The 27793-nt window shown below is 43.1% G+C and overlaps 1 protein-coding gene and 1 pseudogene across 5 annotated transcripts in view; one reads left to right on the top strand and one right to left on the bottom strand.

Annotated features, from left to right (window-relative positions):
- PCCA (propionyl-CoA carboxylase subunit alpha) overlaps positions 1-27793 on the bottom strand; it is a 445241-nt gene that overhangs the window by 53713 nt on the left and 363735 nt on the right. The gene's annotated exons all lie outside the window — the stretch shown is intronic.
- LOC120365588 (cytochrome c oxidase subunit 7C, mitochondrial pseudogene) lies at positions 5511-5744 on the top strand (annotated as a pseudogene).

A 27793-nucleotide genomic window follows, 5' to 3' on the forward strand; every position in this document is an offset into this window, starting at 1 on the left:
GCCACCTGGGTTATCAGATTTACTTTCGGGGGAACTCAGGGCTTATGTTCCTTTTTTGTTATTTTTGAGACAAAGTCTGGCTCTATCATCCAGGCTGGAGTGCAGTGGCATGATCTTGGCTCAATGTAACCTCCATCTCCAGGGCTTAAGCCATGCTCCCACCTTAGCCTGCTGAGTTGCTGGGACTACAGGCATGTGCCAGCATGCTCGGTGAATTTGTGTGTGTGTGTGTGTGTGTGTGTGTGTGTGTGTGTTTTACAGAGAAAGAGTTTTGCCATGTTGCCCAGGCTGATATCAAACTCATTAGCTCAAGTGATCCACCTGTCTTGGCCTCCCAAAGTGCTGGGATTACAGGCGTGAGCCACTGTTCCTGGCAGGAACTATTATTTGACTTCCCAATGGCCCCAAAGCACAAGAGTATGATGCTGGCAATTGGGATTTGCCAAAAAGCAGCCATGAAGTGTTTCTTTTAGTGAAAAGGTTATAGCTCTCAGTAAGAAAAAAAAAAAAGGATGCTGAGGGCTGGGCGCGGTGGCTCAAGCCTGTACTCCCAGCAGGTGGCTCAAGCCTGTACTCCCAGCACTTTGGGAGGCCGAGGCAGGTGGATCATGAGGTCAAGAGATCGAGACCATCCTGGTCAACATGGTGAAACCCCGTCTCTACTAAAAATACAAAACATTAGCTGGGCATGGTGGCACGTGCCTGTAATCCCAGCTACTCAGGAGGCTGAGGCAGGAGAATTGCCTGAACCCAGGAGGCGGAGGTTGCGGTGAGCCGAGATTGTGCCATTCCACTCCAGCCTGGGTAACAAGAGCAAAACTCCGTCTCAAAAAAAAAAAAAAAGGATGCTGAGACTGCTAAGATCTACAGTTAAGAATGAATCTTCTACTCATGAAATTGTGAGGAAGGAAAAAATTTTGTGCTAGTTTTGCTGCTGTACGTCAAACTGCTAAAGTTTTAGCCACAGTGTGGGCCAAGTGGCATGTTAAAACAGAAAAGGCATTAAAGACAAGTATACACAGGGTTCCATACCATCGCAGGCTCAGGCATCCCCCGGGTATCTTGGCATAGATCCTCCATGGGAGAAGGGAGGCTACTGTACAGTACTTCCCTTCAGGAAGCTGCATCTTCAAGTTCCCTCACTATTTGAGATTCCCCTTCGTGACTGTCATGCAGGTAGCGAGGAAACCCTGTTGTGGCCAAGGAATTTTCACTTTCACTAGGGATTCAGAAACCTGACTTTCTTGACACTCAGAAACTCAGTCCAAGCAGGTGAGAATGTTTGTTTGGGAAGAGGTGCTTTGTATCTCAAGATCTGCTGGAGCCGAGGGTGTTTTTTGGTTTAATCTCGTTTTACTCTGTGTTTCATGGAGAAGTTCCTCTAGGAGCAAAAAGTTCTACGGAAGTCACCTCCCTTATCCCTCTTAGTCATCCCTGTGCCTGCCTTAGCTAACCTCCCATTTGTAAAAAGAAAGCAGAGACCAGGCTCTGGCTGACTAGTTTCAGACAGCTGCTATTCCTACTGTCGACTTTTGCTAAATGTAATGCTTTAATTACAAGGGTCGCACGAGGTCTTAAGACACAGGAGTCTCTGTGTCTGAATGTAATCACTGTGTGTGTCTCAGCCTAATAAGGAGGTGCCTATCATGAGGGGTCTGGTGGTGAAGATCTTACAAGAAGGTGCCTTGTCTGAGATCTTTTAAGCAAACACAGTACTCAAGGAAGGTGGGCAAGTGGAAATTATAATTTAGTTGGGTTCATTTTTGGTAGTAATATGGAGCTTTGCAAAGAGAAAGGCATTTGCTGAAGACACTGGTAAAATACGTGCGGAATGAAGCTCTACTTTATCCAGTCTGGTTCAAAAGTCAAATGTCAGAGTCAAGAGACCCTCCTATTCCAGAAGAGATCCCTGGCGTGTTAATTTATTAGAAGCAAGAGTAAATACTCCATAGATTTTCCATTAAATAAAAATATATCTAGTCCAAGGGCTTTTCTATGACAGGCACTCCCAAGTCAGGAATCCAGAAAAGAACAGGTAGGTGAGGCATACCTTCTCCTCAGATCGTCAGCGCGCCTTTTTTCAGTGGAGCCAAACTACCTCCACTGACTCACTTAAAGACCCTTGCCATCAAAAGGGAAGCATCAGGACTTAGAAAGGAGTTGGCAATTTCTTACTAAAAATGGAATCATTTTTCAGTTTGGTGTATAGCTGAACCTTGAACAGCATGGATTTCAACTGTATGGGGCCACTTACATGCATTTTTTCTTCCGACTCTACTGCCCTTGAGACAACAAGATCAGCCCTACTCCTCCTCAGCCAACTCAACGTGAAGACAACGATGGTAAAGACCTTTAAGATGATCCACTTCCGGCTGGGCACGGTGGCTCAAGCCTGTAATCCCAGCACTTTGGGAGGCCGAGGCGGGTGGATCACGAGGTCGAGAGATCGAGACCATCCTGGTCAACATGGTGAAACCCCGTCTCTACTAAAAATATAAAAAATTAGCTGGGCATGGTGGCACGTGCCTGTAATCCCAGCTGCTCAGGAGGCTGAGACAGGAGAATTGCTTGAACCCAGGAGGTGGAGGTTGCGGTGAGCCGAGATTGTGCCATTGCACTCCAGCCTGGGTAACAAGAGCGAAACTCCATCTCAAAAAAAAAAAAAAAAAAAAAAAAGATGATCCACTTCCACTTAATGAATAATAAATATATTTGCCTTCTTTATGAGTTTCCAAACATTTTCTTTTCTCTAGCTTACTTTATTGTAGGAATTCAGTATATAATCACGTAACATACCAAATATGTGCTAAATGGCTGTTTATGTTACTGGTAAGACTTCTGGTCAGCAGTAGGCTACTAGTGGCTACATTTTGGAGGAGTCAGAAGTTATCCATAGATTTCTGACTGCACAGGGGTTGGCGTCCCTGTAAGCAGGTCACAGGACTGGACTCAGCTCCCTCCCTGATGAGACGTGCCCTGAAGTTCTTTGGCTCCCTGGCCCCAGGAATGGGGAAGAGGCCCTGGCAGCACAGTGAGCTTACCAGTTAAACAAATATCGGACCCAAAGAGTTTTGCAAAGAGTGATTTATTAGGTAGAGAGAGAAACAGAGAAGTAGAGAGAGCTCCCACACTATTGTGAGAGGTGATCCCAGAGAGGGAAATCCCTGGAGGTAAGGTGCAGTTGAGTTTTAACTTTGAAGTTATTCCCGCCCTATTCATGTTTTTGCCCAATGAGAAGAGTCCTTTCAAACTTCCTCTGGACTGACTGATCTTTGACTCTGATCCCAGATTGGTTGCTTGGGCCCACAACAGAGCCCCTCCTTCCAGGGCTATTGGCGGGCTTTCTGAGCAAAGGAAGCTCACCTGGAATTTTACCTAGCCCTAGCCGGGAAAGTTAGACAAAGAACTCTAGGTTCCTGGATGGGGAGGTGGAGGGAGGCATGGTGCCAGGAAGTTCTTGCCTTTGAAACCAGCCCCTTGTGGATCTGGAAGAGAAGTTAACATAGTCTCTCATCCCTAGCCCCTATGCTGTTCCAGGGCCCACTGTCTCTAGGATGTTGGTTAGCAAATCTGTGCCCCATCAGAATCTCTCAGGAGTTCTCCCTGTGCCATACTCAGTGATTCCCTGATTACAAGATGAGGCGTCCCTGTGATGAATGGGTTTTCATTTTGGTTTTATTTTTGAGTAACCACCAAGAGTTTACGTGGGATTTCAGGAATGCATAACACTGGCCTTTCCCCCCAGTATATAAAGAGCTTTACCTAAAAGGGCCCAGTTATTTCTTTGCTAGGCTATGACTGATGATTATCTGTCAGAGAATAAGTGGGATTATTGTGTTTTTAGGTAACATCCCAGAAACGTGGCTATTCCTTGCCCTGAGCAAGCAGGTTCTGGTGTACACGGGGTCAGATTGTGGGTGTTTTTCTATCCCTCTGAACCCTGTGCAAAGAGAAACGTTGATCAGCTTTCATTTCTCTTGGCTTAACGGTTCTAGTTCCATGAATTCTGCTACCACGAAGAGCACCATTCTTAGCTTTTTATAGTAGAAAAGGCAATGATGGGGCTTGTCCAGAAAGGCATTCTAAGTGTCACAAGCAATTCCCTTAAGCTAGCCTAGCAGAATTTCCAGGATGAGTGTTCATGCCCCAGGGCCGCTTAGGAGGTGAGGAGTCACTCCCAGGGTGACTGCTCCTGAGGCCACCACGGTGCACCTGGCTGTGAAGAGGCAGGCGAGCCCTACTGACCAGGCAACCTCTTCCTCATCAAGGCAGTGAGGGTAATAGCAGCAGCTCCTGGGAGCTGTTCCCTCCTCCTCTGAGACCTAAGTCAGAGGCTGAGATGGTGCTGAAGGACGGAACACAGGCCTTCCCACCTCTCGGTCAGGGACTTGCCCAGGGCCCCCAAGGAAGGGGTGGGGCCTCCCAGATACCTGCCCCGCATCAAGAAGAGGGCTGAGAAGCTACATAGCTGGGGTGGGAGGCAAGGAAGCCTTGCCAGAGCAGGCTGATCCCAGAGCCCCAAACTCCTCTGGTGTCCACTTGCGCCCAGGGAGACAGCTGTCAGGACTCTGGTCTGACCCATTGACCACAGGCTACAGCAGTGACAGGCTGCTCCTCAGAGGATTCCAAACTGTTCTCTGGAGGAGACAACACTAGCTTGTTGAAGACAGACAATTTCTTGGGTCAAGGGGGAAAAAATCCACAGAGAAATAAATATGTCCTCAGACCTGCCTTTCTTCTTCAGGGTAAAAAGCAATGAATTGCAGGCTTCTGAGCTAACAAGGCCAAGTTAGGCCAAAGGCGGTTCACAGGTGATCATTTGCTAAGAAGCAAAAGCCTAAAAGGCCCAGTAACCTCAGCTCACCACGTCCAGCAACAACCTAGAGCAGCCATCAGTGCAGGGCTGGGCCTTGTCAGGTGCGAGTGGCCAGCTGTTCCTCATGCCCCGTGGATGCGACAAGAAGGGCTGCATTCAGTCCAGGGAAGGCAGAGGCTTCTCTTTCTTGCCCAGCCACCAAGAAGACAATCACAGAAAGAGGCTGAGCAATCAGGACTCAGGGGCGAAGGGCTGCCCACAGGAGAAAACACACTTTGTAGAGTCCGCCCATTTTGCTTTTGTTTTGTATATAATATTCATGAGATTTCCCTACCTCTACTGTCCAAACTTGCTATTCGACAAGGAATATCACAGTTCTTTTTAGGAGCGGTCCTTGCTACAATATTCTCTGGATGATTTTTAAAAAATCATTTACTTAACAATTCTCTTCCCTTCAGCAGGGTCACTACCTTGCCTCCAAATCCCCCTTCTCTCACCTGTACCACCCGACTGGGCACTGAGAACTTAAACCTGTATATAATATCTATCAAGTCATTAACATGCAGAAAATAGTGTAACTTTCAGTAGCATTTTCTTATTCACTGAATTTCTAACAGGAATTAGAAACTCTACATCTAACTTAGCTGCCTTTAGGAAGCAGCTAAGGCTGTGCCACCATTTCTTCCACCCTTGGTCTCTGTGCCTTTTGCAGAGCTTCCAACGGCGTTATGTTGGGCCCGAGCATCCAGAGGTTCACAACCTCTGCGGTCCACAGGTGCCACTATGAGGAGGGTCCTGGGAAGAATTTGCCATTTTCCCATTTTCAATGGAAAAAAAGTGGCGGTTACTAGCCATGATGTATTTGTACTTTGGATCTCCATTTGCTGCACCCTTCTTTCTAGTAAGACACCAACTACTTAAAAAATAAGGGTGTTTCAGCTCATCCATTTAACAGATATGAAGAGCATTTTAAGAGGTGCAGTCTCTGGAAAATAGATCAAACTCAAACTCATGGGATACTAGATATGTGTCTAAATAAACTTATGACATGAAAAAAACATGGAAGCAGTTAAGGCAACCAGGAAGTTCACAGGATCCTGTCTCCTAAAGGAAAATAAAACTTTACTCTTGGGTGTGAAATAGTTCCACACTTCTAGTTACTGGGTGGTAACATTGTGCCAGGAACTATAGTAAGTGCTATGCATGGACCAACTCATTTAATTCTCACTATTGCAATGAAGTAGATGGTATAATTACTCTCATTTGACAGAGCCAGAAACTGCCAAGCGAGAGTAAAGGAGGCCAAGCAAATAGCCAGTAAATTAGTATGCACTTGACTTTAAAGCAGGTGCCCTTGGTCATTACCCCGTAAATTACCTTTTGTATATAAACAGATGGGTTAGAATTACTGAGTAACTATAACATTTGAAAAGGAATTCAAGAAAGGAAGCAAGATAATTAATTTCTGTAGAGATTTAATCACAAAACTAAAATATGGCAGAATGAGGTGATGAGCTTCAGAGTACAAAGTCTTCATTCATCCTACTCCCTTATTCAACTGCTCTACCCCCAACCCCTCAACCAGGTACTCTGAAAACTGACTTCAGAGTTCTCCAGTTTTCCTAAGAAGAACTAAGAAGGTGACTGTGTAACATATGAAAGTTATTTTGATAATTATGAATTTGGATTTAGGTGCACTGTCTACACCAGCTGGTTGCCACTAGATGCTTGTGATTCAATTTCTGTCCTATTAAAATTGGTCCGATTCCCCAATACCTAGAACATTGTTTACCACAAAACAGGTAACTAACAAATGCTTGGAAAAATAAATGAGTAAATGTATCACAAACTTCCATGGGTATGCAAACTAAGGGTGGTGGGTAGTCAAGACTTTATATTCCCCACTTCTGCTAATTTCAAACTAGTGACTTGGGAAGATACTTAATATGTTTTTCTTTTTTTTTTTTTTCCTTCCCTCCATTCTTATTTATTTATTTATTTATTTGCCATTAATTCACTTATTTGTTTATTAGTGTCCAAGTCGGAAGGATATAGATATGGAGGCTGAGAAGGGAAAGGTTTGGGCTGGAATGGTTCCTGAGTCCTGGACTAGAGGGAGATAGTATTACTAATATGCAAGAAAGGAGTCACAGATGAGAGTAAATTTCAGGGGTTAAGGAAAGGCAGCAGTAATAAATTTGGAATACAGTAAGTCTGAGGTTATCTTCTGCCTCTATCTGGTGATTGATAACAATGATGATAAGAATTATAACAGAGGCTCATATATTATTGAGCAGCTAGCTACAATGTCCCAGGCACTTGCAGAGTTCTTAGCATTTGTAATGTCAAATTGAATCTACAATTCCATGAAGTGGCTCTGTACTCTCATAAATTCCCATTTATAGGTGAGGAAATGGACGTGTAAACCACAGCAGAGCCGGGGTTTAGATTCACTTTGATGGCACAGCCCATGTGTTTACCCACTGTTATTTATGCTGCTTCCAAGTCCTACTGATCTGCTGATTCCACCTCTTTTGCTCATCTCTATTTCTTTTCTTTTCTTTTTTTTTTTTTTTTTTTTTGAGACGGAGTTTCGCTCTTGTTACCCAGGCTGGAGTGCAATGGCACGATCTCGGCTCACCGCAACCTCCGCCTCCTGGGTTCAGGCAATTCTCCTGCCTCAGCCTCCCGAGTAGCTGGGATTGCAGGCACGCACCACCATGCCCAGCTAGTTTCTTGCACCCCCAGTAGAGACGGGGTTTCACCTTGTTGACCAAGATGGTCTCGATCTCTTGACCTTGTGATCCACCCGCCTCGGCCTCCCAAAGTGCTGGGATTACAGGCTTGAGCCACCGCGCCCGGCTTCTTTTTTTTTTTTTTTTAAGACAGAGTCTCACTCTGCCATTGGAGTGCAGTGGCACGATCTTGGCTCACTGCAACCTCTGCCTCCCGGGCTCAAGCGATTCTTGTGCCTCAGCCTCCTGAGTAGCTGGGATGACAGGCATGCGCCACCATGCCCAGCCAATCTTTGCACCTCTAGTAGAAGTGGGATTTTACCATGTTGGCCAGGCTGGTCTCGAACTCCTGACCTCCAGTGATCCACCTGCCTTGGCCTTGTCTACTTATTTTCATCACCACTGCTGTGGTTTAAATGTTGGTCCCCTTCAAAATTCATGTTGAAACTTCATCCTCAATGTGATGGTTTTTTTTTTTTTTGAGACAGGGTCTCACTCTGTTGCCCATGCTGGAGTGCAGTGGTACGATCATGGCTCACTGCAGCCTCAACCTCCCCAAGCTTAGGTGATCCTCTTTTTTTTTTTTTTTTTTTTTTTATAAAGGCCCCATCTTAAAGGCCCCACTTTCTTTTTTTTTTTTTTGTTTTTATGTTTTTTTTGTTTTTATGTTTTTCCTTTTTTCACAATATTAGTGCTAATTAAACATGGTATCAGTTACTACATCCCTTACAAACACATGTAGGTGGTCTCCAGAGCAGGATTCATATCTAAATGACTAAGTAATTAAAATACTGGTATTTGAAGCTTTGACAAATATTTTTACTATCTGAGTTTCCAATGCAAGATATCAGTGTACAGGCAACAAGAGCAAACTGCCCAGCAATATACAAAAAAATATTAGTTGGTTTAAATCTCAAAATTTTACAACATTCCTATTAAAAATTATACAAACAGCATTAATTTTCTCTTCTATGCTGATCACTCTTTTTTCCTCTCTTAATATAATGGCCTTCCTGCACAGTATGGGATACCATTAAAAAGGGAGAGGGAGAGAGAGAGAGAACGAGCCTAGGGAAATGGAAGGAACTCTGTGCTTAGTATCAAAATAATTTCATTTGAGAAGGAAGAGACAACAATGTCCTAGAAAATAGATACTAACTGAAATGTATGTGCTTTGTTGCTTTTTGGGGGTAAAGTTTGTTTTAAAAAATAAAACAAATATACATAATTTGGGCTACTTCTACATTAATGGTGATTTCTAGGGAACAAACCAGAATACTACATAGAGAATATTTAAAAACAAGCCTGTCTTCATAGCCACTATGATGACAATAAAAAAGACAATAACGAGTGTCAGTGAGAACGTGGAGGAATTGGATGGCTCCCATTGCTGGTGGGAGTGTAAAACGGTGCAGCCACTTTAGAAAACAGTGTGACAATTCCTCATAAAGTTAAACATAGAGTTACCATACCACCTGGGAATTCCACTTCTAGGTAAACATCCAAGGAAAATTAAAACCTAGTCACCCCGAAAACTTGTACATGAATGTTCATAACAGCATTATTCATAGTAGCCAAAAAGACAGGAACAAACACCCACCAACTGACAGGTAAATAAAATGTGGTATATATCCATACAATGGGACATTATTTGGCCATAAAAAGAAATGACATTGGCACAAGCTACAATGTGGATACCAGTATGCTAAGTGAAAGGCACGAAAGACCACACATTGTATGATTAATAAGCAAGCATCCACAGGCAAAAAGTAGATCAGTGGCTCCCACAGGCTAGAGGGGTGGAAGGAGTGAGGAGTGAATGCTAATGGGAATGGGGCTTCTTTCTGGGGTGATGAAAATGTTCTAAAATATTACAGTGATGTTAGCACAGCTCTGTGATTAGTCTAAAAACCAATGACTCCCTGGGTGTTGTGGCTTGTGCCTGTAATCCTATTTACTTGGGAGGCTGAAGCAGGAGGATCACTTAAGTCCAGGTGTTCAAGGCTGCAGTGAGCTGTGATCAAGCCACTGCATTCCAGCCTGGGCAACAGAATGAGACCTCAGCTCAAATAATAATGCTAATAATAATGCTAATAACAACAAATTTAACCCCAAATATTGAATGAAACATAATTATACTAAAAATACATTGTTGCTTATCTCTTAACAAAAGAAACAACAAAAACAAGAAACAAGGCCAGGCGCGGTGGCTCACGCCTGTAATCTCAGCACTTTGGGAGGCTGAGGCGGGCGGATCATGAGGTCAAGAGATCGAAACCATCCTGGCTGACATGGTGAAACCCCAACTCTACTAAAAATACAAAAAATAGCCAGGCATGGTGGCATGTGCCTGTGGTCCCAGCTACTTGGGAAGCTGAGGTAGAAGAATCGCTTGAACTCAGGAGGTAGAGGTTGCAGTGAGCCGAGATTGCGCCACTGCACTCCAGCCTCGCGATAGAGCAAGACTCCATCAAAAAAACAAAACAAAACAAAACAAACAAACAAACAAACAAAAAACCAAGAAACAAAACCCACTGGATCCTACATCTTAAGTGGGTGAACTATATGTTAATTGTACCTCAACAAAATTCCTAAAAAAAAAAAAAAAGTACTTTGGAGCAGACATTGGAAAATTCTCTGTAAATCAATCAATCAAATAATTGTGGCCACAGGCAAAAGCAGAAATAGACATATATGGCCAGGCACAGTGGCTGACACCTATAATCCTAGCACTTTGGGAGGCCAAGGTGGGAGGACTGCTTGAGCCCAGGAGTTCAAGACCAGCCTGGGCAATGTGGTAAAACCTTCTCTAAAAACAAACAAACAAACAAACAAACAAACAAACAAACAAACAACTCTAAAAAAAAACCAGGCATGGTGGCGCCTTCCTGTAGTCCCAGCTACTTGGGAGGCTGAGGTGTGAGATCACTTGAACCCAGGAGGTCAAGGCTGCAGTAAGCCATGACTGCACCACTGCACTCCAGCCTGGGCCACAGAGTGAGATTCTGTCTCAATAAAAAAAGACAGACAGAGAGAAAGAGGAAAACAGTAAAGATATAAAATTATCTGTAAGAATGGCAACAAAAGCAGCAATGTGGCAAGAAATGTAAGGAATTTGCTTCAAAAGGCTAATACTTAGAATGCATAGTAAGCAGGACATTGACTATACCATCAAAAATAACTTCATATACATAAAGGAAAAACACAAGTCTTTACCTTGGAAATTCCACTTAAAGGCAAATTAACTCATTTGCATTTAAAATTGAAGAAGAAAAGAGGTTTAGTTTATGACAGTTTTGACCTATTTTAGACAGGTATTTATTAAATATTTATTAAAATGCTTGAGCTTGAAATAATACTATAGGTACCAGAAAGAAAACAAATATGAGCAATTCAATTCCCTACCTCTGTTCAATAAAACTCGCTTTCCATGGCAGGTGGCACAGAGAACTCTACCCAGGGGGTTAATCAAAATTCCCTTAGAATAATTGAAAAGCATCTGCATTTTTCCCCAGAAACCACAAAAAAGTCATAGTAAGCAGAACATACAATCTTGATTATTAGCACTGTGCCTGTAGCAGCACAATGTGTTGTCCCAGAAATTAAGTTACAAGACACGATGTCATTGTGCGATAAGCCAGAGATGTCTCCCCTAATGAGACTGGAAAACGCAAGGAAATCAACAGATAGACAATGATGATAATAAGTTTCATGTGTGATGTTTTGCTATTGTTGTGAAGCAAAGTATTGTGCCAAATGCAATCACTCTCAGAGCAGGCTGGGGGTGGGAGAGACTCTAGAGGTCACCGACCCCAACCTTTCATCTTACAACAAAGAAAACTGAGGCTTAGGAAGGTCACACAACCAGTTTAAGGCATCATTGGGATTAAAGATGAGATGTTTCAGGCCTCTCTTCATGAAATATATTTTTCTATCTGAGCATATGTACTATAGAGGGTGTAACCTAAGAAACCAAATTCTTAAGAACTTCTGAGAGCACCACTGGTACAACTCCATAGAGAAGTAATATAATTGACCATCTGTGAAAGTACACACCCAGATTTTGGGGACACTCAAAATTCCAACTGAAGTGACCTGAGTGTCAGCCTAAGGGCAGCAGAACTGTCGTTTGACATAATTTGGGTCTCGCCTATTGTTTAGGTAGCTGAAGCGTAATCCACTGCACAGGTCCCTTCAGAGGCAGACAACAGCAGTGCAGAGGCGAGGAAAAGGGAAGGCATGGAGGTGGCCCAGGGAAGGTGTTCTGGGAGGAGAGATGAATTCACCAAGTTCCTGCACGACACAGGTATACTACATCACCCTTTGCTCTGATTACCACGTAAACCAAACTAGTCTGAAATTATGCTAACTAATGAGTTTCCTAATTATTCTGGAGGGCAGAATATTTAGTCAATATTCTGGAGGGCAGACTTAAAGATCTGGTCGCTGGAAGAAACATTCCTCCCCTCAAGCTAATAAATGCATATTCTGGCTTAGACAACAATCCCTGCAAGTTTACTTACTATAGGTCAGTTTCCTAGAATCTGGGTACTTCTAGGTTCACAATGTATTAATCATGCTTAAATTTTTTTTTATATCTATGTTTTAACATTTTGCAGGGACTTACAGACCCAGATAGACACTGCCCCTCCCAGGACCATCTAATTCCTAAATTTAGTAAAGAACTTAGAGGCTGGGTGTGGTGGCTCATGCCCGCAATTCTAGCACTTTGGGAGGCCAAGCAGGCGGATCACCTGAGATCAGAGGTTTGAAACCAGCTTGGCCAATGTGGTAAAAACTCATCTCTACTAAAAATGCAAAAATTAGTCAGGCGTGGTGGCATGTGCCTGTAATGCCAGCTACTTGGGAGGCTGAGGCAGGAGAATCGCCTGAACCCGGGAGATGGGAGGGTGCAGTGAGCTGAGATCCCACCATTGCACTCCAGCCTGGGGGGACAAGCGTGAAACTTCATCTCAAAAAAAAAAAAAAAAAAAAAAAAAAAAAAAAAAAAAAAAAACAAAAACAAAAAACAACCAAACAAAAAACCCTTTATCTAACTCACACACCAAGCTAGTATGTTCCCTGTCTTAAAACATCCCAGGGCCAGATACCAGGCAACTAGAGACCACCCCAAAGCCCACCAACATTATTCAAACCAGCCACGCCCTGCCCTTCCTGAGGAATCCCCAATAAGGTTCCCAGCCACACTTTGTTCTGGCTCCTTTCTGCCCCCTGACCCACACTGGTGGTTCCCCTGTGCCCTGCATGGCAGGACGTGTCCCTGTCTCTTAGGCAATGTAAGCAGTAAATTCTACTTTCAAGGGCATTAACCTCTTCTCGTCAGCACTCAGTCACATCCATAAATAAAAATCCGTAGCCACATTTCCCAACACCCTGCAAAATCAACACCAGGCCTGCAGGACCACCAAGGGCCAGACTACAGACCAGGGAGCTGATAGAGGCAGGAGACAGAGAACTGTCCTCTGCAGATAGACAGGGGCCCTGGAGAACCTCCTACCCGGCAAGGTCGTTGTGCACAGGGGGTTCACCAAAACACGCCTGCGGTGAAAAATTCCGTCCCTTAACACATGCGCGGTAAGGCAAAGAAATCAACGTAGAGTGGCTCAGACTAAGGGCCCACAGGCGCACTGGAAGGACCGGGTGGAGCCGCCTGGAATTCGCGCTTGTACAAATAGGGAACCCAGCCCCAACAGCAGGTATATAAAATCCCTTATATTCAGCTGCGGAGGCAGAACTGCAACATGCTTTCAGAACCCTTCCTTCGCTTTAAGTTCTCCTTTCGCTTGGTGCATTCTACTCCGCTCCCACTCTGCGTGTCTGCCTGCTGGCTTCTTCCTGGTCATGAGACAAGGACCTGGACCTTGCTGAGCTAACAAGCAAAATATCCATGTCACAGGAGACCAGGCCCACAGAGCTCCTGCTGGGCCCTACTCTCCCCCTCCCTAGCCTGCCTGCAAACGAGAAGCACCGCCACTGGGAAGACCAGGCTTATGGAAAGCTCACCTGTGTTGTGCCTGCACACAGAGCACACAGTAAAGTACTTACGGTAGTTCACCTTCAACAAGTTGATAAATTAATAGAGCAATATCGAATCGAACTTGTACTCTAGATAGATGTGGCATTAAGAGAAGATCCACAGAGAAAAACTCTACTGATGGGCAAATTTAAACTGTAAAATGTTTGCCCTGTTTGAAAAGAAACTTAGATACTAACAAGTATCCAAAAATTACAGGTCTACCTCATTTTATTGGGCTTCACTCCATTGTGCTTCCCAGATAACACACTTTTAAAAAGGTTTGTGGCAATCCTGCATCTATTGCTACCATTTTTCCAACAGCACATGCTTACTTCACGTCTGTGTCACATTTTAGTAATTCTTGTAATATTTCAAACCTGTGTATTATGAAACTCACTGTCATCATTATTTGTTATGGTGATCTGTCATCAGTCATCTTTGATGTTACCACTGAAGTTGTTTTGGGGTACCACAAACTGTGCCCATATAAGAAGGTAAACTTAGCCAGGCGCGGTGGCTCAAGCCTGTAATCCCAGCACTTTGGGAGGCCGAGGCGGGTGGATCACAAGGTCAAGAGATCGAGACCATCCTGGTCAACATGGTGAAACCCCGTCTCTACTAAAAATACTAAAAATTAGCTGGGCATGGTGGCACGTGCCTGTAATCCCAGCTACTCAGGAGGCTGAGGCAGGAGAATTGCCTGAACCCAGGAGGCGGAGGTTGCGGTGAGCCGAGATTGCGCCATTGCACTCCAGCCTGGGCAACAAGAGCGAAACTCCATCTCAAAAAAAAAAAAAAAAAGAAGGTAAACTTAATAAATGTTGTATGTGTTCTGACTGCCCCACCATCTGGCCATTCCCACATCTCTCTCCCTCTCCTTGGGTCTCCCTATTCCCCAAGACACAACAATATTGAAATTAGGCCAATTAATAACCCTACAGTGGCCTCTAAGTGTTCAAGTGAAAGGGAGAATCACAGGTCTCTCACTTTAACTCAAAAACTAGAAATGATTAAGTTTACTGAGAAAGCATGTGGAAGCTGAAAGAGGCCGAAAGCTAGGTCTCTTTTGTCAGTTACTCAATTTGTGAATGCAAAGGAAAATGTCTTGAAGAAAATTAAAAGTGCTACTCCAGTGAACACATGTATGATATGAAAGTGAAATAGCCTTGTTGCTGATATGAAAAGTTTGTTTTCATTTTTTTGAGGCAGAGTCTCACTCAGTCACCCAGGCTGGCGTGCGATGGAGTGATCTCGGCTCACTGCAACCTCCACCTCTGGGGTTCAAGAGATTCCCCTGCCTCAGCCTCCTGAGTAGCTGGGATTACAGGCGCCTGCCACCACGCATCCAGCTAATTTTAGTATTTTTAGTAGAGACGGGGTTTCACTGTGTTGGACAGGCTGGTCTTGAACAGGCAGGAGAATTGCCTAAACCCAGGGGATGGAGGTTGCAGCGAGCCGAGATCCTGCCATTGCACTACAGCCTGGGGGACAAGAGTGAAATTCCATCTCAAAACAACAAACAAACAAACAAAAACCCTTGATGTAACTCACATACCAAGCCAGTATTTTCCCTGCCTTAAAACATCCCAGGGCCCGCCTCAGCCTCCCAAAGTGCTGGGATTACAAGCACGAGCCACTGCACCCCACCACGCCATCAATCCTTTCCATGCGTACAACAAAGGCCGAGGAGGCAATTCCAAGGCATGAGGTTTCACTTCTAGTCATCTGAGATGTTGCCGCTAGGAATCATGTAGGAATAATTCCAGTCAGTTAAATCTGAGCCCTTTTCCTTTCCTCTGTTCTTTCTTTGCCAAAGGTGCCTTCTTTGCCTGGGTGGCTTTGAGGGCTTGATAAACCTTCCTCTTTCTCAGGAGATTTTCTGGAATGAAAGGGATTTTTCTTTGTTCTTGCTCCGCCATCTTTCCACTGTTGTAGCTCAGTTTTTTTTGTTTTTGTTTTTGTTTTTTTTTTTTGAGACGGAGTTTCGCTCTTGTTACCCAGGCTGGAGTGCAATGGCGCGATCTCGGCTCAGCGCAACCTCCGCCTCCTGGGTTCAGGCAATTCTCCTGCCTCAGCCTCCTGAGTAGCTGGGATTACAGGCACACGCCACCATGCCCAGCTAATGTTTTGTATTTTTAGTAGAGACGGGGTTTCACCGTGTTGACCAGGATGGTCTCGATCTCTCGACCTCGTGATCCACCTGCCTCGGCCTCCCAAAGTGCTGGGATTACAGGCTTGAGCCACCGCGCCCAGCTTTCAGTTTTTATATTTTTAGTAGACATGGGGTTTCACCACGTTAGCAAGGCTGGTCTTGAACTCCTGACTTCAAGTGATCTGCCCGCCTCTGCCTCCCAAAGTGCTGGGATTATAGGTGTGAGCTACTGCGCCTGGCCTAAGTTTGAGTGGTCTCTGTGGATGATCACACCAGCCACAACATCCCCTTAAGCCAAAGCCTGATCCAGAGCAAGGCCCTAAACCTCTTCAATTCTACCAAGGCTGAGAGGGGTGAGGAAGCTGCAAAAGCTAAGTGTGAAACTAGCAGAAGCTGGTTCATGAAGTTAAAGAGAAACTATCTCCGTAACATAAAAGTGCAAGGCAAAGCAGCAAGTGCTGATGGAGAAGCTGCAGCAAGTCACACAGAAGGTCAAGATCACGGATGAAGGTGTAGACAAAACAGCCTTCCATTGGAAGCAGATGTCATTTTCACAATTAGAGAGGAGAAGTAAACATCTGGCTTCAAAGGACAGGGTGACTCTCTTGCTAAGGGCTAAGGCAATTGTTGACTTTTAGTTAAGGCCAATGTTCATTTACCATTCTGAAAATCCTAGGGCCCTTAAGAATTATGCTAAATCTCCCCTATCTGTGTGCTCTGGAAATGGAACAAAGCCTGGATGACAGCACATCTGCTTAGAGCATGGTTTACCAAATATTTAAAGCCTGCTATGGAGATCTCCTGCTCAGAGAAAAAGATTTCCTTCAAAATATTACTGCTCATTGACAATGCACCTTGTCACCTGGGAGCTCTGATGGAGATAGACAAGGAGATGAACGTTGTTTTCCTGACGGCTAACACAATATTCATTCTGCAGCCCATGGATCAAGCAGTCACTTCAACTTTTAAGTCTTATGATTTCAGAAATACAATTTTTTTTTTTTTTTTTTTTTTTTGAGACGGAGTTTCGCTCTTGTTGCCCAGGCTGGAGTGCAATGGCGCGATCTCGGCCCACCGCAACCTCCGCCTCCTGGGTTCAGGCAATTCTCCTGCCTCAGCCTCCTGAGTAGCTGGGATTACAGGCACACGCCACCATGCCCAGCTGATTTTTTGTATTTTTAGTAGAGACGGGGTTTCACCACGTTGACCAGGATGGTCTCAATGTCTTGACCTCGTGATCCACCCACCTCGGCCTCCCAAAGTGCTGGGATTACAGGCTTGAGCCACCGCGCCCGGCCAGAAATACATTTGTAAGGCTACAGCTGCCAGTGTTTCCTCTGATGGATCTGGGCAAAGTGAACTGAAAACCTCCTTCACCATTCTAGATGCTGTTAAGAACATTTGTGCTGAATTGATATGGGAGGAGGCCCAATTATCAACATGAACAGGAGTTTGGAAGAACTGGATTCTAACCCTCATGGGTGACTTTGAGGGGTTGAAGATGTCAGTGAAGGAACTAACTGCAGATGTGGGGAAAACAGCAAAAGAACCAGGAGTGGAGCCTGAAGATGTGACGGAGCTGCTGCAGTCTCATGATCAAACCTGAATGGATGAGGATTTGCTTCTTATGGATGAGAAAACAAAGTGGTTTCCTGAGATGGAATCTATTCCTGGTAAAGATACTATAAGCACTGTTGAAGACACCAATGCACAATTCAGAATATTACAACGTAATTGATAAAGCAGTGGTTAGGATTTGATTCCAATTTTGAAAGTTCTAATACAGGTAAAATGCTATCAAATAGCGTCACATGCTACCGAGAAATCTTTCATGAAAGGAAGAGTCAGTTGATGCAGCAGACTTCATTGTTGTTGTCTTGTTTTAAGAAATCACCACAGCCACCCCGGACATTCAACGCTCACTTCCCCAAGCAGTTAGAAGCCATCAACATGGAGGCAAAATTCCCCACCAGCAAAACAATTATGACTTGAAGGCTGCGAGGATCATTACCATTTTTAGAAATAAAGTGGGTTGTGTGTTTTTTTGTTTTTGTTTTTGTTTTTTTTTTGCTGTTGTTTTTGAAATGGGACTTCACTCCTGTCACCCAGGCTGGAATGCAATGGCACTGTCACGGCTCACTGCAACCTTCACCTCCCAGGTTCAAGCGATTCTGCTGCCTCAGCCTCCCAAGTAGCTGGGACTACAGGCACACACCACCATGCCTGGCCAATTTTTATATTTTTTGTAGAGGGGTTTTGTCATGCTGCCCAGGCTAATCTTGAATTCCAGGGCTCAAGTGATCCGCTGGCCTCGGCCTCCCAAAGTGCTGAAATTACAGGTGGGAGCCACTGCATCCAGCCAGAAATAGAGTATTTTAAAATTACGATATGTACTTCCTTCCAGACATAATAATGCTATTATACCCTTAACAGACTACACTATAGTATAAACATAACTTTTCTGTGTGCTGAGAAACAAAACATTTCACGTGAGTCCCTTTATTTTGATATTTGCTCTACTGAGGTGGCCTGGACCTGAACCCCCATCTCCAAGGTCTGCCTGTAATATCCTTTGGATCCTCACTTCAGACAGAGATAAAAACCTCATTCACAGGAATGACGCATTAGTCATAGTTCTGTGCAGACACAAAGGCACACACAGATAAATGCCAATGTTAGGACAAAGGAGTAGAACAGCCTACAGAGCAGATGGATTCACGAGGCTTGGTTCCTTCTCTATTCTGATCAAGATGTTTGCAGCTCTTTCAGTTCACAAATTAAGACTGGGGAGATCATCTAGAGCAGGGGCATCCAATCTTTTGGCTTCCCCAGGCCACACTGGAAGAAGAATTGTCTTGGGCCACACATAAAATACACTAACAATACCTGATGAGCTAAAAAAATAATTTTTAAAAATCCCCCCTACCAAAAAAAAAAAAAAATCTCATGTTTTAAGAAAGTTTACAAATGTGAATTGGGCTACATTCAAAGCCTTCCTGGACTGCATGTGGCGGACAAGCCTGATCTACAATGAATAAGGGCTCTCCTCCAGAGACAAGAGTAAGTTTTCAGGGTCTGAGGAGATGGTCACAGATATTTATATGCCTTTCCAAAAGCACTGCCTAGACCAGGGCCTCTCAACCTCGGCACTACTGACATCTAGGTTGGTCATTCTTCTGTATGGGGGCTATCCTGTTTATGGCAGGATAGTCAGCAGTTTTCCAAGCCTCTGCTCCCTGTATTCCATTAGTAGCCCACTGCTTGTTACAGCCAAATGTCTCCAAACACTGTCAATGTCCTCTGGGGAGCAAAATGGTCCCTGTGTGAGAACCACCAGTCTAAAGTTGTAACACCACAGCCTACTGCAGGGCGTCCATGTTACACAGGCCACTGGTGTTACTCCTAAAATCCTCCAAAGGCCTCAAAGTCGGCTTGAATAAAGTAGGCAAGAGCAGTAGAGAGGGGTGAGATATTTACATAAGAACAATTCAGCATGCAGGCCACACCCTAGTCACCTCAAATACAAGCTAAGCTTTCCTTAGATTCTAATAGAGGAGAGACTTTAAATCAAATATATCAAATTGCAATTTTAATCCATTTTTAACATCTAGAACGATGACTTGGATAAATATTATTGCCTCTTGTAAAAAATAACACACTCACCACCACCCCCTGACTTGGGACACAGAGGAAGGGGACCTCAGCCCTCTGGCCCTAAGCAGCTGGTATCTAAGATCCAACACAGGAGAACTGGTTCTGTTCCCTCAAGCTGCTCTCCACCCAGCAATCAGGAATAACTAATTCCCAACCGTGCTCATGTGAAGGAAGCTCGGTTTGTCACGGGATCTGGGTTTAGTCCTACAGCTGCCCTTCCGATATAAACCACCCTGAGCAAATCCCTTACTTACTGTCTGTTTGTAATGAAGGTGTTACTGCATGTGAAACATGGGGGTTCTACTAGTGATCTCCAAGGGGAGACTTCAACAAGATTACAAACATTCAGTGCTAGGTACCAACAGGCACTCAGCAGGCATCATCCCGGGCCAACCTACTTTAAACGTTGGTTTATTGTGTGGTTGAGACAGGAAAGGGCTGGTACAATCTTCTGGCCATGGTGAACTGTAAGGGTAATTGTTTCTTTCTTTCTTTCTTTTTTTTTTTTTTGAGATGGCGTCCTCCCTCTGCAGCCCAGGCTGGAGTGCAGTGGTGTGGTCTTGGCTCACTACAACCTCTGCTTCCTGGGTTCAGGCGATTCTCTTACCTCAGCCTCCCAAAGTAGCTGGGACTCCAGGCATGCTCCACCACACCCAGTTAATTTTTTTTGTATTTTTGGTAGAGATGAGGTTTCACCAGTAGGCCAAGCTGGTCTCGAACTCTTGACCTCAGAAGGGTAATTGCTAGAACCTATCCACTAATTATTTCCCTAACCCCTAATAAGGCAGGGATTCTATTTCAAAAGAAGGTACTTTGCAGTGTTGCTGTGTTCCCTGATGCCTGGTAATTTACCTTAGGTAATTAACATTGAAACCTTAGGAATTACCTTAGCTGTTCCTCCCACAATCTGGAGAATTTACACCATAAAAAACATACACTGGCTTGGGAAGGCTATTTCTCAGGAACACATACCTGAGATGCTGACTACCGTGTGGCTTCCTGTGTGCCTCATCAGGCATTCTGCCATGTACTTCCTTGCACAAGGGGAGAAGTGGCACAAAATATTAAATAGCCGAGCAATTAAATAGTAGGTGCAAAAAGAACAGAAGAACTTCCCAGATGTCACTGTGAGGTGGTGCTTACGACGCATTCTAATATGTCTCACCAGGAGGATTACAGGGCTTATACAAAACTGAAGACCAAACGAAGAGCAGCAGCTTCTAGAATAAGGTGTTGAGCTGCACGTTTACTCTACACCCAAAATGTGTCTTTGGTAGACAGTAACAGTACATCTACTCAAATGGTAAAAAGGACCCAAATGGGCCGTGCACGGTGACTTATGACTGTAAACTCAGCACTTTGGGAGGTCAAGGCAGGCGGATCATTAGGTCTGGAGTTTGAGACCAGCCTGGCCAATATGATGAGATCCCATGTCTACTAAAAATTAAAAAAAAAAAAAAATAGCCGGGCATGTTGGCGCGAGCCTATAGTTCCAGCTACTTGGGAAGCTGAGGCAGAAGAATCACTTGAACCTGGGAGTCAGAGGTTGCAGTGAGCTGAGATTGCACCACTGCACTCCACACTCCAGCTTGGGTGACAAAGCGAGACTCTGTCTCAAAAAGGACCCAGATGAACACAATGCAATCACACAAACTAGACTTTGTGCTGAATTCCATGAATGGCGGTCCATGGTAGACCTGGTTTCTGATCCAATATGAAGAAGATTAAGAAAAAGTACCCCTTACACACTTTAAAACAGCTAAACACATTCCTAATGCAAATCCAGTATCAGGACAGGGAAAGTTTATTTTCTTTGCATAAGGTGTTCAAGTAGGTCATGACATGTGTGCTTTGTAAGCTTTCAGCCACTAAGTTTTACATCTACTCTGGAGTCTCTCCCCAACCCAGCTTTCTGGAGCCATTTGGCAATGTTCGGAGACAATTTTGATTGTTATTTCTGGAGGCCTGTTCTGATATCTTAGTTGGTGGACGCCAAGGATGCTGCTAAACATGCTATTACGCATAGGGCAGTCGCCTACAACAAAGAATTACCCAAAATGTTAATACTGCCAAACAGATAAACCCTGCTCTAGGGCAAAAACAAAAATTATCACTGTCTATGAGACTTGAAATAATTCAGACTGAGTCTAAAGAATCATGCAGGCGATAAGTATACTAAAAAGATACAGTTGATGACACTACAGACCTAATTATACTTTAGGTCCTTTTGTTTTACTCCCTGAATTTAAAAAAGTATGTATTATGAAAGTACATGTTAATTAGCACAAATAATCAAATATCTGCCCTATCTTCTCATTCTGAAAAGCATCCAGAACACTGCTCCTAAGCTTGGCTCTTAAGGACAGGAATATCATGTGTCTTTTGGTATCGACTTTCCAAACTAGATAGTAATTCTACATTACTGTTCAAAATCTACTCTAAATTCTAGTCCTTGTGCATTTTAAGCTCATTTCAACATCAGACATGGGGGTCAGCTTTTCTGGGAACAGATCTGGGAATCTGTATTTTCACCAAGATTTCTTGGTGATTCTCAAGCATGATAAAGCTTGAGAACCACTGACTTAGACTTTGCTTCTATAAGAAAAGAGCTGCCATTCCCACTTCCTTCTCACTATAAATTAAAGAGTGATAATCAAATAATTCATAGGTAGGAGAGATCAATAGTCCATAGTCACATATGAAACTTTCCTGAAACAACCTACCTAAGATGATGCCCCTTTTTTAAAAGTGAGGCCCCTAGAAGAAAGAACATCTCATAAGTTCTGTCATAAGATGTCTTCTATCAGAATGGTTTTGCCATTCTTCCCATACGAATATATTTTAAGCAGCATATTCTTCCCTGGTCAAGTTTGGTACTGGCGATTCTCATGATTTTTCAAGGAAACAGATATTTTTAAGCACACTGCCGCCACAAGGTACACATTTAAATATGTGCTTTCTGTTTTGTATTCACTAACAAAACATAACTGTGTTAAGGGGTCATAACCAGGGGATTAACAAAAATTTCATTTTCAAATAAAAAGGAACACTTTTTTCCTTCTGGGTTTTTCTGTAGACCAAGTACCAAATTGTAGACTCGGTAGAGACTGATGATAGCATGTCTCCAGGCAAGACAAAGGCGGGAAAATGAAGCAAAGGGAGAATAGGGAGCTACAGTAAAAAAAAACAAGCTATTCTTTGCCAAACGCCTGCCATTTTCAGGCGTTTTACAAACATTTTCTTTTCCGGCCCTTGCCATCTCCATAAAAGCAGATAATGTCTATTCTGCTGATGAGAAAATTGAGGACCACATAGGTTAGGTAACGTGTTCAAATTCACAAAGCTAAGAGATGGGTGACCTGAGATTAAAATGCAGGAAGACAAACTCTACTTATTCTTCCCCGACTCCTGCCCGCTCCAGTGTTCACTAACAGCCTGGTAGTGGTTCGTGGTAATTTCCTGTGAACGTGTAACTTGTCATCTCAAATATTTTAAGTGGAAAACAATGCAAAGAGTTATTTCATGTCTGACTTTTATGACTCACTCTAAGGTGTGCTATGGCTTATTCATCTTAGCAATTGAATGGAATCAAGTGAGACAACATGTAGAAGCACTCTAAAGCCCTGAAGTATCATATACATGTAAGGCATTACGTTACTTACAAAAATAAATTTTACTTTTGAGTATCTTTAGCAGGTGGCAACAGATCCTGAGATACTTTGAAATAAGTAATACCTTAGGATACTGTGAAATCATAACTGATGTTACACTAAACTGCCTTTTTATTTTTTTGAGATGGAGTCTCACTCTGTCACCCACGCTGGAATGTGCAATGGTGCGATCTCGGCTCAGGCTCACTGCAACCTCTCCTTCCCAGGTTAGGCGATTCTTCTGTCTCAGCCTCTCAAGAAGCTGGGACTACAGGTGCCTGCCACCACGCCTGGCTAATTTTTTGTTTTTAGTAGAGACCAAGTTTCACCATGTTGGCCAGACTGGTCTCGAACTCTTGACTTCAGGTGATCCACCCGCCTTGGCCTCCCAGAGTGCTGGGATTACAGGCATGACCCACAATGCCCAGCCTAAATTGGCTTCTAATAGTACATATAAATGATTTCAATAATAAACACATCATCATTTTGTAACTGACTCCATTAGAGAGGACAGGCCTCCACCGTAGCTGTGGGCATTTCCTGGAGCTCCATTCCGGGCCTAGCCTCTGCTTTGCCATTGTCCCCTTGGAAAGGTTCATCTACTGTGCGGCTTAGGACCTCACCTCTAATTGCTGGGGCATCAACTTAGGTGCTCACTCTGAATCTTCTTCCTGCTCTCCAGACATTTCCCTTACATTATAGATATCTCTTGGGCATTTCAAACTTAAATTGGTTTAAATCTGCTCACGCCTGTAATCCAAGCACTTTGGAGGCCAAGGCGGGCGGATCACCTGAGGTCGGGAGTTCAAGACCAGCCTGACCAACATAATGGAACCCCATCTTTTTTTTAAAAAAAAAAAGAAAAGAAAGAAATTGGTTAAAATCCATCTTTTTATCTAGTCCACCTTTTCTCTGGTACAATTCTGCTCTTCTTCCTGTTTTTCCTCCCTCAGTTAATTGCATCAGTTATCACTTCTAGAAACCTCAGAATCATCTTCTATTCTGCCCAATACATAGATTCTAAAGAAGGATTCTAAAGAAGTGGCTCTCGAATGTACCCTCTTCTTTGCCTACTCCCATAAGTTGTCAGGAAAAAAAAAACCCACATGAATAAAACCAACTATCTCTGATGAGATTATGATTCTTCTTTCAACTCCTTCAGTGAACCTCAGTTTAGGGAATGCCACCCAATCTCCTTGGAATGGTCTTGGGTCATCTTGCCCCCAACAGACTAATTTCATCTTCCAAAGGGACCTTTGTTGCCATACTCATCACCCTCATAAGCCAATCTGCTCTTCCTTAAACACCTAGGACTTCTTCATACTTCTATGCCTTCATTTATTTCATTCTCCACCTCCTTCTCCATTATCAGTACAGAGTACAGTTTCTGCAACCTGCTATCTCTAGGCCAACTGCTTCCATCTGAAATGCCTTCTCCCACTTGCAAACTCAATTCATCCTTAAAGTCATAGCACGAGCTGTAAACGCTGAGTAACTGTTGACAATTCCTCCACTTTCTTCACCTCAGCCCTAGAATCCCTCTACTTCATCCATACTTCTGTTATCATTCTCATCACAGTATACTGTAATCAATCATTTACAGTTCTCTATACTCAGGTGACAATGGGCTCAATGACTGCAGGGATATTGGTTTCCTTTGAATTGCCAGAATTCAGTATCTGTCATATAAAAGATGACCCACCAATGTAAGATGAAGACTGACTACCATGACTACCATTAAATGCTAGGCTTTATGTTCATTTTCAAAAAGTCATGTCTAGTAAGATAGGAAATACAGTTCCTCTTTTCCCAGTGTTCATTGAGGTGTACTTGACAAATGAAATGCAAATTCTTAACCAAAGAGCTATGCCCTATGATCTGTACTGTTTAATCAGGTTTTGATCAGTAAAAGAAACAAATAATAAAGTTAACAGATCTACAATTCTCTCTGCCACTATATAAGCCTATGCATAACCCATCTCAGCACTCATGTGTTTATGGTATCAGTTTGTCTGTCTTCATGAGTCAGTATGCTACTTAAGGGTAGAGACCAAGTCATGTTCATCTAACTCACTTCCTAGCACATGGTATAGCAGGCAGCAGGCAATTATTTCTGTTAAATTTTTGTTCAGAATGTATCACACTGCAATACTAACAACCAAACTTACATTACATAGAGTGTGCCAATTTCAAAAGAATAAAAACTTAGTTATATTCTCAAAGTTCATTCTTAGATTGGTTACACGGCATATGGAAGACACATTACCATGAAAATAATGTTCCAGATTAAGATTACATTTATATTCCATTTCATAAAACCTTATTCTACCCATATTGTGCTTGAAATTTTGTATATATAGAGGCGAATGCAGGGAGGAATGCTATAGATTTTCTTAGCACTGTAAGATATATCTGAACATCAGAAAACTTCATCGGCCCTCCTCAACGTGTGTGCTCTGTGACCACCACTTTCTTCCTATTGTTGGACTAGAAAAGGGTCAGGAATATAAGTGTGACATACTGGGAAGGAAGCCCTGTAGAGATGCGGGTAAACACTCTATGAAGGCTCTGGTTTCTATACCGGACATTTTCTATCCCCTTCTCTTTTCCTCATCCAAAGAAAATAGGGACCAATGCAGCTTGGGTTAAGCAGGTAAGACCCAAGGGGCAGTTTAGCCAGATGACCCACAAGAAACAGCACGAGCAGAGAGGCTACCCTCGCAGGACTCAGAGCAGCTGCAAAGGCAGCCAGGGGCAGGTGAAGCGTGACAGCACAAGTACACAGGAAATCCAGTAAGCCATCATGTCACTTCTGAAACCCCACTGACACAGAGAAAGGGATGGGATCCAGAGAAGAGAGAACTGAAGTCAGACATGTAAGTTGAGGAACTGCTCATGGAATTATGAGGTATAGAAGATGGAAGACGTTCTCAAAGTTTATTTGGCGATAATACACAATCAAAAATGCATGACATCATTTATTTCTCAAGCGTCTAAGGAAAAACAATAACAAGCTTAATTCTTTTCATTTTCCAATTACTTAAATTTCAAACAAATGGGAGTCTGCTCTATTAAAATCCAACGTCTGCAAGTGAATTTTCAGAAGCAGTAGAACTTTTTGATGACGTTCACATATCTATAAATATGAATGATGCAAATTTCAAGTCCTATGATATCAGATGACAAGATACAGCCCAAGCTTCAGCTCTTGCTAATTAAACGAATCAATTAAGAGACTACAGTTGCAACTGTGTAGCTGCTGTTCTATAGTAGCAATAACAACCCCACAGGGAGGTCTTTTACCACATTAAAATGCTGTCCTCCACAACTCCATCTGATATTATTAGAAACAGTTATTTGTGTCTTGCTGTCATATTAGTAGCAAAGGCAAATTATGGAAATATGCAGACCAGAATGGTCCCAGTATGAGATCAGGTTGGGTTTTCAGCCTCCAAGGGAACAATTGCTGAAATTCCAAAGTTCCTCAAAGTTCTTTAATGGAACTGATAAATCTATCAGCACAGCATCCATTTAGGAGCTAGGTAAGGGTCACATATTTACATACCTTCCTGCTAAGCTGATACAATTCAACTAGATGAATTATCATATTAAGTTTACCCTCCTGAGTTAAACTGATGGAGTTCAAAATTGTTTTCGATGGTTGTCATTAATCGCTGTTACTTCATAAGTGCTTACTTTGAAATCTAATTGCGCTGGTGTATCAAGGGTCATATTAATAGCATTCTTCATGGTAAATCTTTGTAAAACACGTTTATGGTACTAATATTATCACTCAAGCTTTCAAGAGGAATAAGAAATAAAGTATATTTATTATCAATAAAAACTTAATTTAAAATGTACAATTTGAGATTTAAATTAGCTTTAAGAACTTTGGCATCATTTGGTTTCATTAGATCTCTGGCTAAGCTTCAAAGACGTAGAGAACTTGATAGTTTCTCAAGAGTCCTTGGGTGAATGCCAATACCGCAGCCACGAAGAAGCTGTTCAGCGAAAACTAAGCTTATTTTCCCTTTCATACAAGCATTGTTTTCATAAGGGAAAAAAAGCTGGCCTCACTGAGATATGTTTGTCTTAGTATTACAGTATTTTAAAAAGTAAATATAAATAATTAAATAAAAATGTGCAATAAAATGGTAACTTCTTAAGTTGCAATAAAATGGTAACTTCATTCTTAAAGTAATAACAAAATATTTATTCTTATTGTGAAGCACAGTTCAAGTAAGGAATTCTGGTTAAGTTAAACATGAGCTCTCTTCCATTTCTTTGTGAGCTTATCCTATCTGATGTACATGGACTCACAGCTTCACCAAAAATATGCAAACAAAACAAACAAAACCCAGACAATTTGCAATTGGAAATGGGCACACATATTCTGGAAAAATTCCATGATCTGCAGCTTACCAACTAAGGGTATGTTATGGATTCAATGTCCAAATTCATATGCTGAATGGCAAACCCTCAATGTAACAGTATTTGGAGATGAAGCCCTTCAGAGGTAATTAGAGGAGGTCATGAGGGTGGGGCCCCATGATGGGGTTAGCACCCTTAACAGGAAGGGAGATCAGAATTTGCACTCTCTCTCTGCTAAGGAAGAAGAGGCATCTACCTGCAGCCTGGGAAGAGGGCCCTTACCAGGAACTGAATCTGCTGGCACCTTGATCTTAGACTTTCCAAGCTCCAGAACTGTGAGAAATAAACATCTGTTGTTGAAGCCACCCATTCAATGGT

The sequence above is a fragment of the Saimiri boliviensis genome, chromosome 16, assembly GCF_048565385.1.
Source record: "Saimiri boliviensis isolate mSaiBol1 chromosome 16, mSaiBol1.pri, whole genome shotgun sequence".
Classification (NCBI taxonomy): domain Eukaryota; kingdom Metazoa; phylum Chordata; class Mammalia; order Primates; family Cebidae; genus Saimiri; species Saimiri boliviensis.